General features: G+C 38.3%; 1 protein-coding gene across 6 annotated transcripts in view; it reads left to right on the top strand.

Annotated features, from left to right (window-relative positions):
* Positions 1-13,942, top strand: part of DST (dystonin) — a 315,857-nt gene that overhangs the window by 130,617 nt on the left and 171,298 nt on the right. The gene's annotated exons all lie outside the window — the stretch shown is intronic.

Below are 13,942 nucleotides of genomic sequence, written 5' to 3'. Positions count from 1 at the left end.
GTTGTTTTGAGTTATACCACTGACTTTTGCAGCTGCACAAGTCTAGAAATTGTATGTTCTTCTGTGTCCCAAGTAATTACGTGTAAGAGATAGAAACAATGGAATGGGAAATCTGATGGTTTATTGAGTTGAGTATATTAGAAAATAATTTGTCCTGTGGGTATTGAAAATCCCTGAGACATGTATGTTATTAGGATTTGGCAAGCTTTCAATGTATGCATTTCACATGCTTTTAACAATATGTGGCTTTTTTAAAATTCAGTTTCATACTGCAGTTTCATAACTACTGTAAGTTATTTTCCTGCACCTGTAGAACATGCTAAATCAGATTACAGTGTGTTGTATAATTATAGGCTGTATGTATAAATATCCAAATTAATACTTGAATGGACTCCTTCAACACCCAGTACATTTTCACTGATGACATTGGAGATGAGCAACTATAAATGAAAGCAGAATTTGGCCTCAATAAGTAACCACAATTTTAATAAGATAATTTCTGTGAAGACTGGCGATCATTTCTTTTCAAACCCCTGCAAACATTCTTTAATTTAACAAATGTTAAATATTTAGAATAATTTACAGTTGGCTGAAAAAAAACCACGCCAAAACAAAGCAAAACCTGAAACTTTAAACTTTCAGGCATCCAAAATTAGGCCTTTGGGAACTCAGACCTTAAAAAATTTCTGGAGCTTCTAAATCATAACTCAATAGATTTTTTCGATTTCAGTTTCATCATCATTTTGCAGCTCAGGAACTGCTGTGAAACACTTTTCCTTCCACCCTCCCTAGCTCCCTGCTGTCAGGCCTCTTTGCAGGATGCTGCTTTTCAAGGCTCAAGTCGGTAACTTTTTTGTCCAGATGTTACAGTACCATCCAGCCCACCCTGGCCAGAGGGGTGCTTTCCCTCAGACCTCCTCGGGGCACACGTAGCTTCTCCACATTTCTCTTGTCAGCCAGCAAATACTTTTTTTTTTTTTGCTGCTGACTTTCCGTAAGCCTTCAAGCAAAATTCATTCTTTATCAGTCTGCCCTGAAGCAGTCTATAGACTGTTCATTTGGTCCAGCAGATCAGCAGTTAGACTTTTACCCATGTTGGGCAAAAAGGTAAGAAGGGTGGATTTGTTTGTAGATGACTTGGCTGAGATAAAGGACAGCTACCCAGCTGTTTCTCAAGTACCTGATACCCCTTACTGCAGTTAGGTTTTCAGAGCCTGCAATGCAGGTAGTAATTTTGAAGCACTCTTGCGTTGGTCATGAAGGCTGTGGCCTTCATACAGGGTGGCTAGAGGAGGAGACAGCTCAGCTGTGGTGGCCCATTCCGGTAAATGACATGCAGAAGGCAGAGGAATAATGGGATGTTCTGGGACCCATGCACCTTCCTCTGCTTCAGTTGCTCTGCTGTTAAATCCGTGATGGGGTCACCATACAAGACGTGCTGCCTGCTTTCCTCCTCTCTTTCCTGGGGTGGCAGTCTGGAGTTGAGAGAGCTGGGTCTGGCCTTCACTCGCTGTTCTCCTGGCACCTATTTCTGCTGGGAGCAGCTGGCTGGCAGCAGCTGGCTCTGAAGCTTGCCTCTGTGTCTTGCCTGAACCGTGGGTCTTGGAGCCCATGGATTGAAGTTTAATCTGCCTCTGCTTTAAAATAGCTAGAACAGTTCAAGGTCTGATCTTCTCAAAGATTTAAAGATGGAGCTATGCAGCCGATTGTCTAATCTCTGACTATATGTGGTCGTAGGGTAAACTGTATTCCACCTGGGAGCTGCAATTCCCATTAGCCATTGCGGCAGACCTGTCATTCAGCATATGATGGGGTATACTCTTCCTGTATTTTATTCCTCAGCTGAGTTCCTGGTTATCTCTTCCTGAATTCTTCAGCAATTTCAGAAAAAATAATTGCTAACTCTCAGGTAAGAAAGTGAGTGTGGAGTTCTTGGAATTTCTGGGACTCATCTGAATCACAGCAAGGACAAGAGGCATTAAGGCTCATTGCAGAGTCATATTTAGACTTTATCTCTACAAATAGTGGAATATCTGTAGCAAGATAAGACTTACGAGCAGTTAGCTCATCCGTTTGATTCTCTTCATCCTTAATCTCATAAAACCATCAACAAGGAACAAATTCCTCTTTTTGTAAGCCATCTCACTGGATATAAAACCTCTCCTGTTCAGGGTCATGACTTTTGGTACCCCAGTGGTACCTGAAAGCTGAACAGTTCTTTCAGATTTTTTGCAGGACAGCTCAAACAGCTCCAAATATAACCTTTGTTATATTGTGTGCTGGCAAGTCTTTATTTTTTGCCTTGTTCTCTATCTTGTGCTGCTTTGATTTTCACTTTCTCTTTGGCTTATGTTTATCTCTTTGTCATTCTGCATGTGACCTTTAGGCTGTGCAACAAAATGCTTGCTGGTTATCTGGTATGCTGTTTTAGTACCATGAAATGACATTTATGCTAAATGCTCCATTGCTTTTGCTGTGTTGCATAAACAACAAAAAAAAGGGGGAAGGGATCTTACATCCAAAACTACCTGAAATGCATTCCTAGTAGGCTTTTGATCGTTTTATTCTAGGATAAAAGATACCAGGTGCCGTTTGACTGGCAAAGTGGAATAAGCTTTCCTTTACTTCATTTGCTAACTATATGAAACCAATGATAAACTATGAATTAGCAGTGTGCAAAGGATGAATGGTCTCAGAATTTTGCAGACTAACAAATACGCAGATATTCAACAACGTTGCCGCTTTAATGTGTCATATACCTGTCCCATGTTAAGAGCATAATGCATTTCACAGTCACAGACATGCTTGACAAGTTACAGAAATCTATGGTTAAATGCAAACTCATACAAATCTGCATGAGCTATTTCATGTCTCAGTGTTAATCTTCCGTTTGCCATGTCTTAATGTTAACCTCTTGTTTGTGATTAAGCAGCCTCTAAGACAGATCAAATCGCAGACAAGTGTTGGTCTAATTCTTTATTCATGTTATACTTAGGGGTTTATGTACCAGAAAAAGTCTTTTGCAAATCTCCCCTTAAAATTTTCCAGCATTGGTGGGTATAAATTTGTACCTTTAGGTTTTTTGGTTTAAAAAAAAAAAAAAGAAAAAAAAGAAAAAGAAAAAAGAAAAAGCCAAGAAACACAATAATCAATGATAGTATTTTTAACAGCTTCTATCATCTGGATCTTTGGCTTTAGCCAGTGCTGAGCTTCCATTCGGGTCTAGTCAGGTGTCTGAGACAAAGTCTCTGGTGTGGTCAGGTCTTTGCTATATTGTGGTGTTTTTCGTAGGCTTCCATGGTAGTCTCTTTTGATGCTTTAGAATATTATATCTCTTTGCTCTAGCAGACAGGTTTTACAATAAATTTCAATTTCCCTTTTCTGAATCTCCCGTTTAATCCTGTTGTCTCTGTCTCTTTCCTTGCTGAGACCAAAGTTACGTCTTTATAGAATTTCAATTAGCTGAAAGTGGTCATTTTGTCTTTAGTTACTCGCACTTTCATTTATCATCTTCCCTTAACATGCAATATGATTTTGCATAGGGTTTTTTTATATTTAAAAACCCACAACTGATGTAAATGCAATTTGTCAGTTCTTTTGTCCTTGATCTTTTCTTTGGTTCAAGAGCATAAGTAACTTACAAAGTTAAAGTGACTATAAAGTTACTTTTTGGTTCATGGAAAAACAAGGAACAGCAGAAATAATTGTTAATAGAGAGATGGTAGCCTTCTCACTCAGGAACAGCTGGTAAGTATTGCTAAATTGGTTATTAAGTATCAAAAATACATTTTTCTTACCTATTTCTCAGAAGATAGAAAGGCACAAATACCACTAATAATCTGTAGAGATATGTTTGGAATGCATTTATTTGTAGCTAATATTTAGAAATGGTTTAATTCTAGGAATAGCTGCAGATATATCCTGTGCATTTAACTAAATTGACCTGGAATATGCAGCAGTAAGCCAGGATTGTTGGGAGCACTGAGCTTGTAACCAGTGTTTCAGAACCGATTCTTGTATTTTTGCTGCCTCAATTTTTTAATTCCCCTTCAGAAGCACCTAATTTTCTGAAAAACTGAATTACCTACTCTTTTTTTTCTTAAGAAAAAAAAATCCAGATTTAAGGTATATACGAAAGAGGATGTGCAAAATCAGAGACTTTCTAAATTACTGATTACATTATAAAACACAGATTGTCAGCTGTAAAATAACAATATGTGTTTCTTCTGACCTATCTTGAATTAGATTTGATTTGACATTTTTATGACAGTCAGAGTGACACCAGTTCTAACAGGAGTTTTGAAATAACAGAGACTGCTTTAGGGATGTTTTCTCTTTGGAAGAACATGGTATCACGCTGATTGTTAAACATGTAAACAGTTTAAAAAAAGTTTATATTAAAACTCAGATAGTCTAATATAATTATTGTTTAGAAGTCTCAGTGCCCGTGTGTCTTAACTTAAATATGCACTTGCATTGGAAAATTTAAATTTGCAGTATTTTTAAGCAAATTCTTAACTCCGGTGAAATTTGGGGGTGAAGAACAACATTGGCAGTGTACTTGTGCTAGGCTATATTTACTTTAATACGTTTCCGATTAGACAGTTAATATAACATGAAAACTTGCAATTTTTCATTCAAACGCTGGACACTATTGTCTTTAACCTTTTACATAATTTCTGCTTTATCAAGATAGTCATAATAAGTCTTTTTTAATAAGAGTACATAATGTAATATTTCAGTATTACATATTACTATTATTAGACGTTATTATTAAAACAGAAGCTGTATCTGTGAAATTAAATCAGCCTTGGTCCATTGCACTGCAAAGTCCTGAATCTTCTTTTCTGATGAGAGAGGAGAAAGAGAAGTATTTTGTCAAGCGTAAAAGCCATTTGTTTGTACAAACACAGCAGTATCATTTACAAAGACTATATTTTTGGGTTTTTATGTGCTTTTCTATTAACTAAGGGGGGGGCAAGTCAGGACCCAACAGTCCCATGTGGATATGTGTTTTAAAGCGGTGAGTCCTCTGGACCTTGACTGAAAGTCGCTTTTCTAAGCTGACTAGAATACCGCTTTTTACTGTAAGTAAAGGGAGCAAATGTCACAACCGCACCTGTATGTTAAGCATACTACAAATGCAAATACAACTTGAGGCCATGAAAGAGAGTGTGGTCATGGCATAAACATCTACTTTGAAAAGAAACGTTAGCATTGTGCCTGTATATAGTTGCCTGTCTACAAGTGGTACAGGGTATTCTGTAATAGCCTTCTAGTCCCTTAGCGTTATGGTATAAAATTTTCTAAGCATTACTGTCAAATTTTACCCCAGTGCCCTGAGAGTGGTCAGCAATGAGCATCTGTATTCTGGGAAATTCTTTGGAGGCTGATCCTACTTCTTTTATGTATTACTCGTTTTAGATCCCGTCAGTAAAATGTCATAGAACATAGAACTTCACTGGAACTGGCCCATGGGGATAAAGTCTCTGGGTTTCATTATTGCAATTCCTTTTCAGATAAACAAGGGAAACTCAATGGTAACACCTGATAATGCTTGACAAGTCACTCGGTAGCTCTTGCTCAGCATGAGAAACCATACACATCTACCCCTGCTGATGCATGCTGGTTTTAGTAGGTTTTGTATATTGGTAACAAAACTTTTGAAGCTGAAGCTTCAAAACACAGGTATTTTTCAAACAAGTATGTTGGTGATTAGACTTGCTTGCATTTTAATAGTTTATATTTCTACCTAGTTTTCATACGTAGTTAGATGCTTTGTGGCTGTTACATTCAGAGCCAGAGCCACACAGAGATGCCTACAGAACAGGAGCATGGGAGGAGGATAAAGCTCCATTTTTATAAACAGTAACTTTGTGGACAGTTTTGTAGACAGACTGGCTCTTATGAATTGTTTCACCTTTATCTGCCAGAAGGCTTAAATCTGCTGCAAAGTTCCAGCCTCTGGTACACAGCACCACTGCCCTGAGCAAGCTGTTATGCTTGTATGATAGTAGTGAAGCAGCAGGTTATTTATAGCTGACAAATCAGTGAAAAATCACATCAGCTGCTATGAAAACTCCACATACAAATAAAAATTTGACCCCCAACAAGCTGTCAGAGCAATTTCTGATCCTTCACTTTAATCTTCCCTTCTGTGGATCATTGGATATGTAATAAAAACATATGAAGTGCAAACCAAATCTGCTAACTAAATCCCTACTATTTGCTGCGCTGCTTGCTTTTGGATTTGGAGTGTAGCTAATAGTTTCAAAGGTTGCTACATATTTTTCTACTTTATCTTGCTCGAGTTACTAAATGAAACGGGAAGTTAAAATGCATGCAAGAATTTTCTATTGCTCATAAATGCTATGTCATCTCTGTGAAAGGCCATCAGCATTACAGCCCAACGCTGAAGCAGTGGTGTTTATTTAAGAGGATTGGTGGCCAGAAATAAGCCACAGTGTCTAATCAGACACAGGCTCTGCCTGGGCACCGTGCCACAACATTTATTGCGTGTGCATTTCTCATAAGCAAAATGGCTACGTACTGAGGAGGATGGACGTGAAGTCTGGAAGAAATTACGGTGCAAACGGCGGTTCTTAACTTTCTGAGGAGGATTTAAGTGTATGTAAATATATTGGAATGAATGAGACTGTGCGACTGTGAGTTACCGAAAGCCAAATGGGGAATGTCTGTGGATGTGTGAGGGCTGAAAAAGAAGAACAGTGTTTAGATCCTGCCAAAGCTCCCTTAAGTCCAGCTAAACATTCCCCTGGAAGAAAATATTTCAGAAGAAAAAGGATAAAGAAATCAACCGACGCGGGACCAGATTCAGTACAGGTTAAAGAAAATGAAGAAAGAAGCCAGTATGAAGTGGGGATTTCAGAAAACACTGAGAATTGTCCCAAGGGCGTGGGATTGGCCGATTCCTTCCCCTGGAGAGTGACAGTGGCTGGTAATGCTCTGCCCGTGAGTACAGACCTTTTGGCTGATCTTGTTAAAGCAGAAGTTTTAGTGGGTGAAACAAAGAATGATTCTCTTTGTGGGGACAGTTTTCATGGTGATAATCAGAGGCTCACCAAGTCTGATGAAACAGAGACATGGTTAAAGGAACAAGACAAGAGGAGTTCAGAGAAACGCTGGACATGGAAGAGGAAATACTCGGAGGATAACAACAGGAGAGAATTAGCATTCCTGAAGAAATCAAGTGGTCTTTGTTATGGAAAAGCAGTCAGCTTGGATTCTGCTATCCACATTTTAGGCAGACAACATGAAGAAACTGGGTTAAACATAACTTCCTGCAGAATCGTTGAAAATGTCCCAGATAGCAATAAATCTGAAAAGTTGCATCACTTTCTTTCTGAAAGCAAAAGTGACCTGCTGCTTGAACAAAAGAGGGTTTATTCTTCTGATGCTGTGCTTTCCCAGTTGCCAAAAGAAAAGGCATTATTTAGCAGTCCACCAAACAGGAGCAAGGTAAATATTTTGGCACAGTACATTGTCTCTGAAAGTTAGCTCAGCATAAGCATTGGAACAGTATTTTTACTGTTGCAAAAATATCTTCACTTTGCTGTATATAAGCCTTTTACATATGCTATGATACCACAGGTAGTCGTAGGACAGAACATATTACTTCATCCTTCTCACAGGTTAAGTAATACCTCTATACGTCAGGAGTGTTGATGTATCTTTGTGCTGTTTTGCTGTCTGTAGTTTGATTTGTTTCCTAATTTAGGAAAAAGATTTTCATGTTAAAATGGTTCTAGAAGGTAGAGTGAATTTTAGAGAGTTGTTTAAGTTCACATTCAGTATCTGCAGTAAATTTTCTTACCAACTCTTGATGGTCTTGTAATTCCTTTGGGTCTTGTATCAAGGAAAGGAGTATTTCTAATTTTTTTCAGTTATGGCCAATAGGAACTGAAGAATGACAGAAATATGTAGGCAGCTTGAAATACAAAAAGTGAACATAAATCATGTTAATAATGCTCTACATTTCATTTAAAAGATCTTTCCTCCCAAACTGTCTATATGACAGTTTCAATATTAATTATTGAAATTCCATCTTCCTCTGAGGCTAGGATTATTTTCTCTTTACAATAAAAGAAACCAAAGTATGAGCTTAGTTGCAGAGTATCTGAAGGAAAGCAAGTTTTTGTCTGTTGGTATTCATGCTTACCAATTCAATCCATGTTACCAGTTCTGCCCCACTTATCTTCAGCACAACTGAAATCTGTAGGTGTGGGTCAAATGCCGATACCAGGACCTGGTCCAAAACTGATTTCCCTTGCTCAACAGGGACATCTGAGTTTTGAGTTGAGAGAACAGAAGGAATGGACATATGCAAAAGGTACTCTTTCCAGCAAAGAGTAACTACACTTCTGTTGTTTATATAATTTATTTTGTAGCAGGAATCAAAATTATACTTTTTCCGAGTTTAGTTTTTAAGTACAGATAACACACCCAATTACAACACACAGTACGCACTAGTACAAATAGCCTCCTAATACACACGGAGATCTTTGCCCTCTTAATCTTAGCTGGAATTCAGGAACAGCTTAGGAGTGTTCTTTGATTTGAACAAAACGTCATTACTGAGTAAAAGAGTATGAGGCCTTGTCTGTTCAGCCAAGCATGGCCGCTTTTTCCTGTATAATCAGAGTAATACAGCTTCTAATATTGCTGCAGTTATTACTCCAACCAGGCACGTACCCCCTGTTACCACGGGGGGAAGAGGGGAAAAAATGAGGCTTTTGCTGAGCACCTACATCAATACTGAGACTTGTGCTGGTGATATCGATAAAACACTGCATAATGATATGAATATGAAATCTACTGAGAGATCAGCCTAAATGCCTGAGTTGCTGAAACGTCTGGTTTTCAGTTCGGTTCCCTTTCTCCACCCAAGATTCTGAGTATAAGTAATTTTAAGAGCACCTAGCTTTGACCTGAAAACAAATCCAAGAAGACAGACTAGATTTCAGACTCCAGCTTATTTTGCAAAGTCATGACCACTTTCCTTTTGATTGCATTTGAAGTATTTGAATGTTTTGTATTTCAGTATAAAACAGTAAAGCTGTTATTTATACAAATCCACAAAGGTCCTGTGATCAGCCTGAGCTAATACACAAGGTTTGTAGTTACCAATCTCAGTTTTTACCATTTTCTTTGCCGTAATTACAGAGATCAGTAGCTTCCACTCACCTTGTCAACTTACCGATGCTGTAATGTACTCTTAGCTTACACAGTGCCTCAGATGTGGCTGATATTTGAAAGCGTGTTGGCTTTTCAAACTGAGAGACAGACACCAGAGGAAACTCATTGGTACAGCTGTCTAATTTGCACTGTAACAGAGATACGACATTTTACCCTCTGAAAAAGCATAGTCCCCACTACTGGAATATATCCTTTGAGTTTTTTTCTGTGGCATGTCTTCCTATGCATTTAAACCAATTATGATTTTGTGTTCAAATATGTGCTACGTCATTACCTCTGTTTTCCTATTTGCAAAATTCAGGTAAGCGGAGTGTTCTGAAGCTTCATTCTTGACTGCTCACTAATAGCTTTGAGAGAAAATTTTTTTTTACTCTCTGCTGGAGCCTAATTTCTACAGCCCTTGTTCCTAATACAGGAAGATGACTTCCTTGAGCAAGATATGCTCTGATACTGTTCTAACTCAGGGCTGTCCTAGAGCAGATGGCAGTTTGCATTAAGGTCAAGAAGTTGTGAATCAAGACTGAAAGAGGCTTCCTGCAGCAGACCCCTTCTCAGTGTTGTTTTAGCACAATGCAGGTAGAGTAGAAAATCAAGGCTGTAGTTTTGCCTTTTCTACAGGGGATACTGCCACTGTGATATTTGATGTCTCCTGTGTTGAAACAAGCCATGGTTTTCATTCAGTATCAGCAAAAGATAGATAGCAGCTGGGGTTACCACCAGTTTTTGGTGGTTGTCAGCTTGTGTCAAAACCAATGACTTAGGTGTATCACGTTATCAGTCATTATCATTATTCTTCCAGTCCAACTTGTGGTAGTTCAGTTCTGGTTTGTGGATGTAAATGTTTTCTAGAAAAAAATGTCTAATATATAAACAGAATCACTCATCTACTTCCAGTACTCAACTGTTGTCCTGTTTGCAAGTTCCTCAGCTGTTTTTTTTGCCATGCATCTACATAGTGTCTGATACAGTGGATTTCTTCTCGTCTACAGTACTAATAATAATCTGCAAGGAAAAAAAAAATATGTATTTGAGTCAGGTTGAAGGCAATACACTTGCTTTTAAATAAAAAATGTAGATTATTTGTAATACAGATTATTTGTAATCAGCATATTCAGTAGAATACTTCTGGCTAAGTAGTCATATGTTTATTATTTCAGTTATTATTGCAAATAGTTATAACAAGACACCTTCCAACTATGTCCACCGTCTTATAATCAATTCATGTGATACAGTTAAGGGAGGGAGAAATGCCAGTTGGTCTTCTGGAATGTGATTTGTGGGGCAAAGGTGCAAAAGTCAGGAGTTCTGTTTTATTGGCATAGTATTGTTTGCTTCCTTGTAATACTCACAAGAAGTAGGTGCAATCCACCTTAAATGCTGGTGAATGAAGGAGATCTATAATCACTGATGGAACTACAAAACTAGGGCTGGAAAGGTTCTGGACAGGTCATCTAGATCATCTCTGTACCTGAAGGCAAGATAACTTAATGAAAACCATTCTTGACTAATACTTGTTCTTCTGTGTCTGCCTTATTGGTGGTTTCACATGCTTCCTGAGTAATTATTCTAATGCTTCTCTGTCTTTTGTATTAAAAAGTGGTTTTAGCTGAAAACACGTATGCTCATTTTAAACTCATTAGTTCTTTTCCCATTCCCAGAAGAGTTGATTTATTACCTTTTTTTGCAACAGCATTTACATTTGAAGTCTGTTACCACATCTCCCCTCGGTTTTCCATACTTTAGACTAAATAAACCCAATTTTTCAATCTTTCCTAACAGGTCATGTATTTTTAGATTTTTGTCATTCTTGTTTTTCTCTTTCAATCTGCTTCAACTGATCCAATATTTTTTGAAGGGTGTTGCCCAAAGCTGGACTCGCAGCTCCACAGAACTTTGTGAGAGCTGAACAGGAGCATTTGAATTTATGGCCAAATGGAAACTCACAAAGTCCAACTGTAACGTCAGGGGAGATGACTTCTTGTGATCACATGCAAGTTCAAATTCCATTCATATAACTATACTTCCCTCAACGCGCTGTCAACAATCCTTTTCAGACACAACACATAGCTAACTACTTAGCTTAGGTGGAAAATAGCATTTCAAAATCTCTCCATATTCATGTATTCTTTTTTCTCTTATTTCTTTGTGTTCTTCAAACTTTTCTGGTTAGGGCTAGCTGACATCAGAATACATTTCATTATACATCATACATCTCTAGCCCATTATATACTCTTGTGCAGTTAAGTACGTTATGTCAAGTTTAGATTTGCTTCAAAACATTTGGGATAAGATGGAATCGGAGGGAAGACTCCTTATTATCTATATGTGTCCATAGCTACAAATGTTGTTTGTACATACAACAACAGATGCAAGTATGACCTTCAGAAGTTGCCTTGATGTCTAAAATCACTTGTTGCCAGGGGAATCTAACGTGCGCTCAAATATGCTGTGTTTGTACTCTCTGCAGTCTGAAATGTACATAGCCATCACAGGTCAATTAACCGTGAAGGAGGCTAAAGGTTTTAACTTAGCAGTAAGGAATGGCCATTAGCAAATCACATTGCTAGCTTGCTTAGTTAGAATATATTAAAAAAAAAAAGTGATACTTAAGGATTACACACAGAGGACTTTCTGAAAATGACAGGGAAAAAATTATAGGGTTGTTTTGGGGTTTTTTTGCTAGACATCTGGCACTTCCAGATGACATCATCTTTCTGAAGCATTGTCCAGATAAGGGGTAAATGGTTGACTTCATTTATGCCGTGCTCTGCTTGTTTTGTGATGAACAGAAACTAAAGCTACTGAAAAAATACTTAGTTTGCTTTCTTGCTTTAAATTACCAAAGAATAAAGGTAACCAACAGAAAGGAAATCTTACACTGCAGATGAGTTCCCTAGATTTTTACAAGAAAATTTTCAGAGAGATTTTAAGTTGGTCTTTTGCCATGTTGGATTCCCTGTTGTTTTCACTTACAAGACTCATACTGTCCGTATTTTGTGTGATTTCATGTAGTAAATACTCCATGCAGGATTTTGATACCTAGTAATCTATAAACAATCACAGCTGCATGTGTTTCTCTTCAGTGTTTTTAAAAAAAAAAAAAAAAAGTTGTGGTTTTTTTTTCTCTTTGATTTTTCTTAAAAATGTGCAGTGTTGAAGCTGGAGATGATAGGATGCAAAAAATGCCGTCAGATCTTCAGAGGTATTTATGGGCTAGTCGAACAGTTAAAACTACTTTGCTTTCTAGCATCGGTGCCTGTATCTTTACCTTACCTAGAGCCAGCAGATACGATGGCCTGTGATAAGTATCTGAAGAACTGCTTTCACAACTTGGTGTTTTGTGGATACTTGCATAGAAAACAATGTAAATTAATTTGTTCCCTACATTAAACTTACTTACAATTTACTGTATGGCTGTAAATGCTCATTGTCTCCTAGAAGTGTGAAAGGTGGTTAAATAGAAATCGCAGAGAGCACTGCAGCAGCTACATTGCCCTGACATCTCCAAGGCTCTTCCTTTGGTCCCCTGCTTCCCAGTGCTTTCCACCACCTCCTGTTAGGCATTGACATAGCAGCCTCAGTAGGAAAGCTACATCTCTTTGTTCCTGGCACTGTGTTTTGCGTGGCTTTAATGTGAGAAAAACCTGTAATTTCCAGCCTAGCCTGTCTGAATTCCCCCAGGAAGAGCCCAGACAGAAGATACCTTTGGGTGCAGAGATTTCAAGGCCAGGAGGCATCGTTATGACCGTCCCATCTGACCTCGTGAACCGTAACTCCCTGGTTTACACTAGAATAGGATTGCTGGAATTGGCACAGCTCCAGGGTTAATCCTCTAACAGCTAAGCAGCTAACTCAGGAGGTACCTCGCCCCCAAAGTTGCCTGTGGGCAAACCTCCCCGAGCCCTGGCCTCAGGCTGGCTCCAGAGCCAGAAGAGACCTGTCTCTCCCCGCGGTGCTGGGTGTAGGCTTGTGCGGCGCAGCCTCTTCCAGGTGGGGTCACAGGGATGCTTGGTGTCTACCCACAAATCTTGGTGGTGTCTCAAGCCCTCTTGCCTCTGCCCGAGCACCTCAGCCTGCTTTTTGTAATGTCTGAGCTATGGTACATAGGCCCTTATGTAGAGCCTCATGGTACCTGGGTTCTTAGTGTTCTTCATGATAAAATATGGTATTATCTATTGTTGTTTGGATAAGTGGTAAAAGGTGGTCATTTAGAAGAAAGACAATATGTGATAGCACTTTTTTTATCAAGGCATGTCGTCTTGTTTTATCTTGCAGTTCAGATTTACATTGAGTACAATTTCTATAACATGAGGTGCAAACAATGCATGTGCAAATTAAGGAAATGTCTGCTTCATATTTATGCAGTGATAGTTTTCTAAGCAAACTGACTGAACTTCATTAGGTTCAGGTGAATTTCGTGTACCAGAAGGTAGTGTTTGTACGTAAAATTCCCAATGCTTTGCTGCTTTCCCTGACATGAAGTTGATAATGCTTAGATAATACAAAAACAAACCTTCTGTATCAGGCAAAATTTTCATTTATAATCTTTCAGTCCTTCTGTCATTCCTAAAATGCTTCTCAGAAAATTTTTTCCTAAAACCGTTATTGTTTCACGATAAATGACTGTTTTGTTACTGAATTCCAGAACAGCATATATTTATAATTTAACCTGTTTTGAGAGGAACATTGCAGCTAAATAAAGTATGTATAATATAAATATGAGTAT

Source organism: Aptenodytes patagonicus, chromosome 3 (assembly GCF_965638725.1).
Source record: "Aptenodytes patagonicus chromosome 3, bAptPat1.pri.cur, whole genome shotgun sequence".
NCBI classification, from domain to species: Eukaryota; Metazoa; Chordata; class Aves; order Sphenisciformes; family Spheniscidae; genus Aptenodytes; species Aptenodytes patagonicus.
The sequence above is the reverse complement of the archived record's forward strand: the minus strand, read 5'-3'. Positions and strand labels throughout refer to the sequence as shown.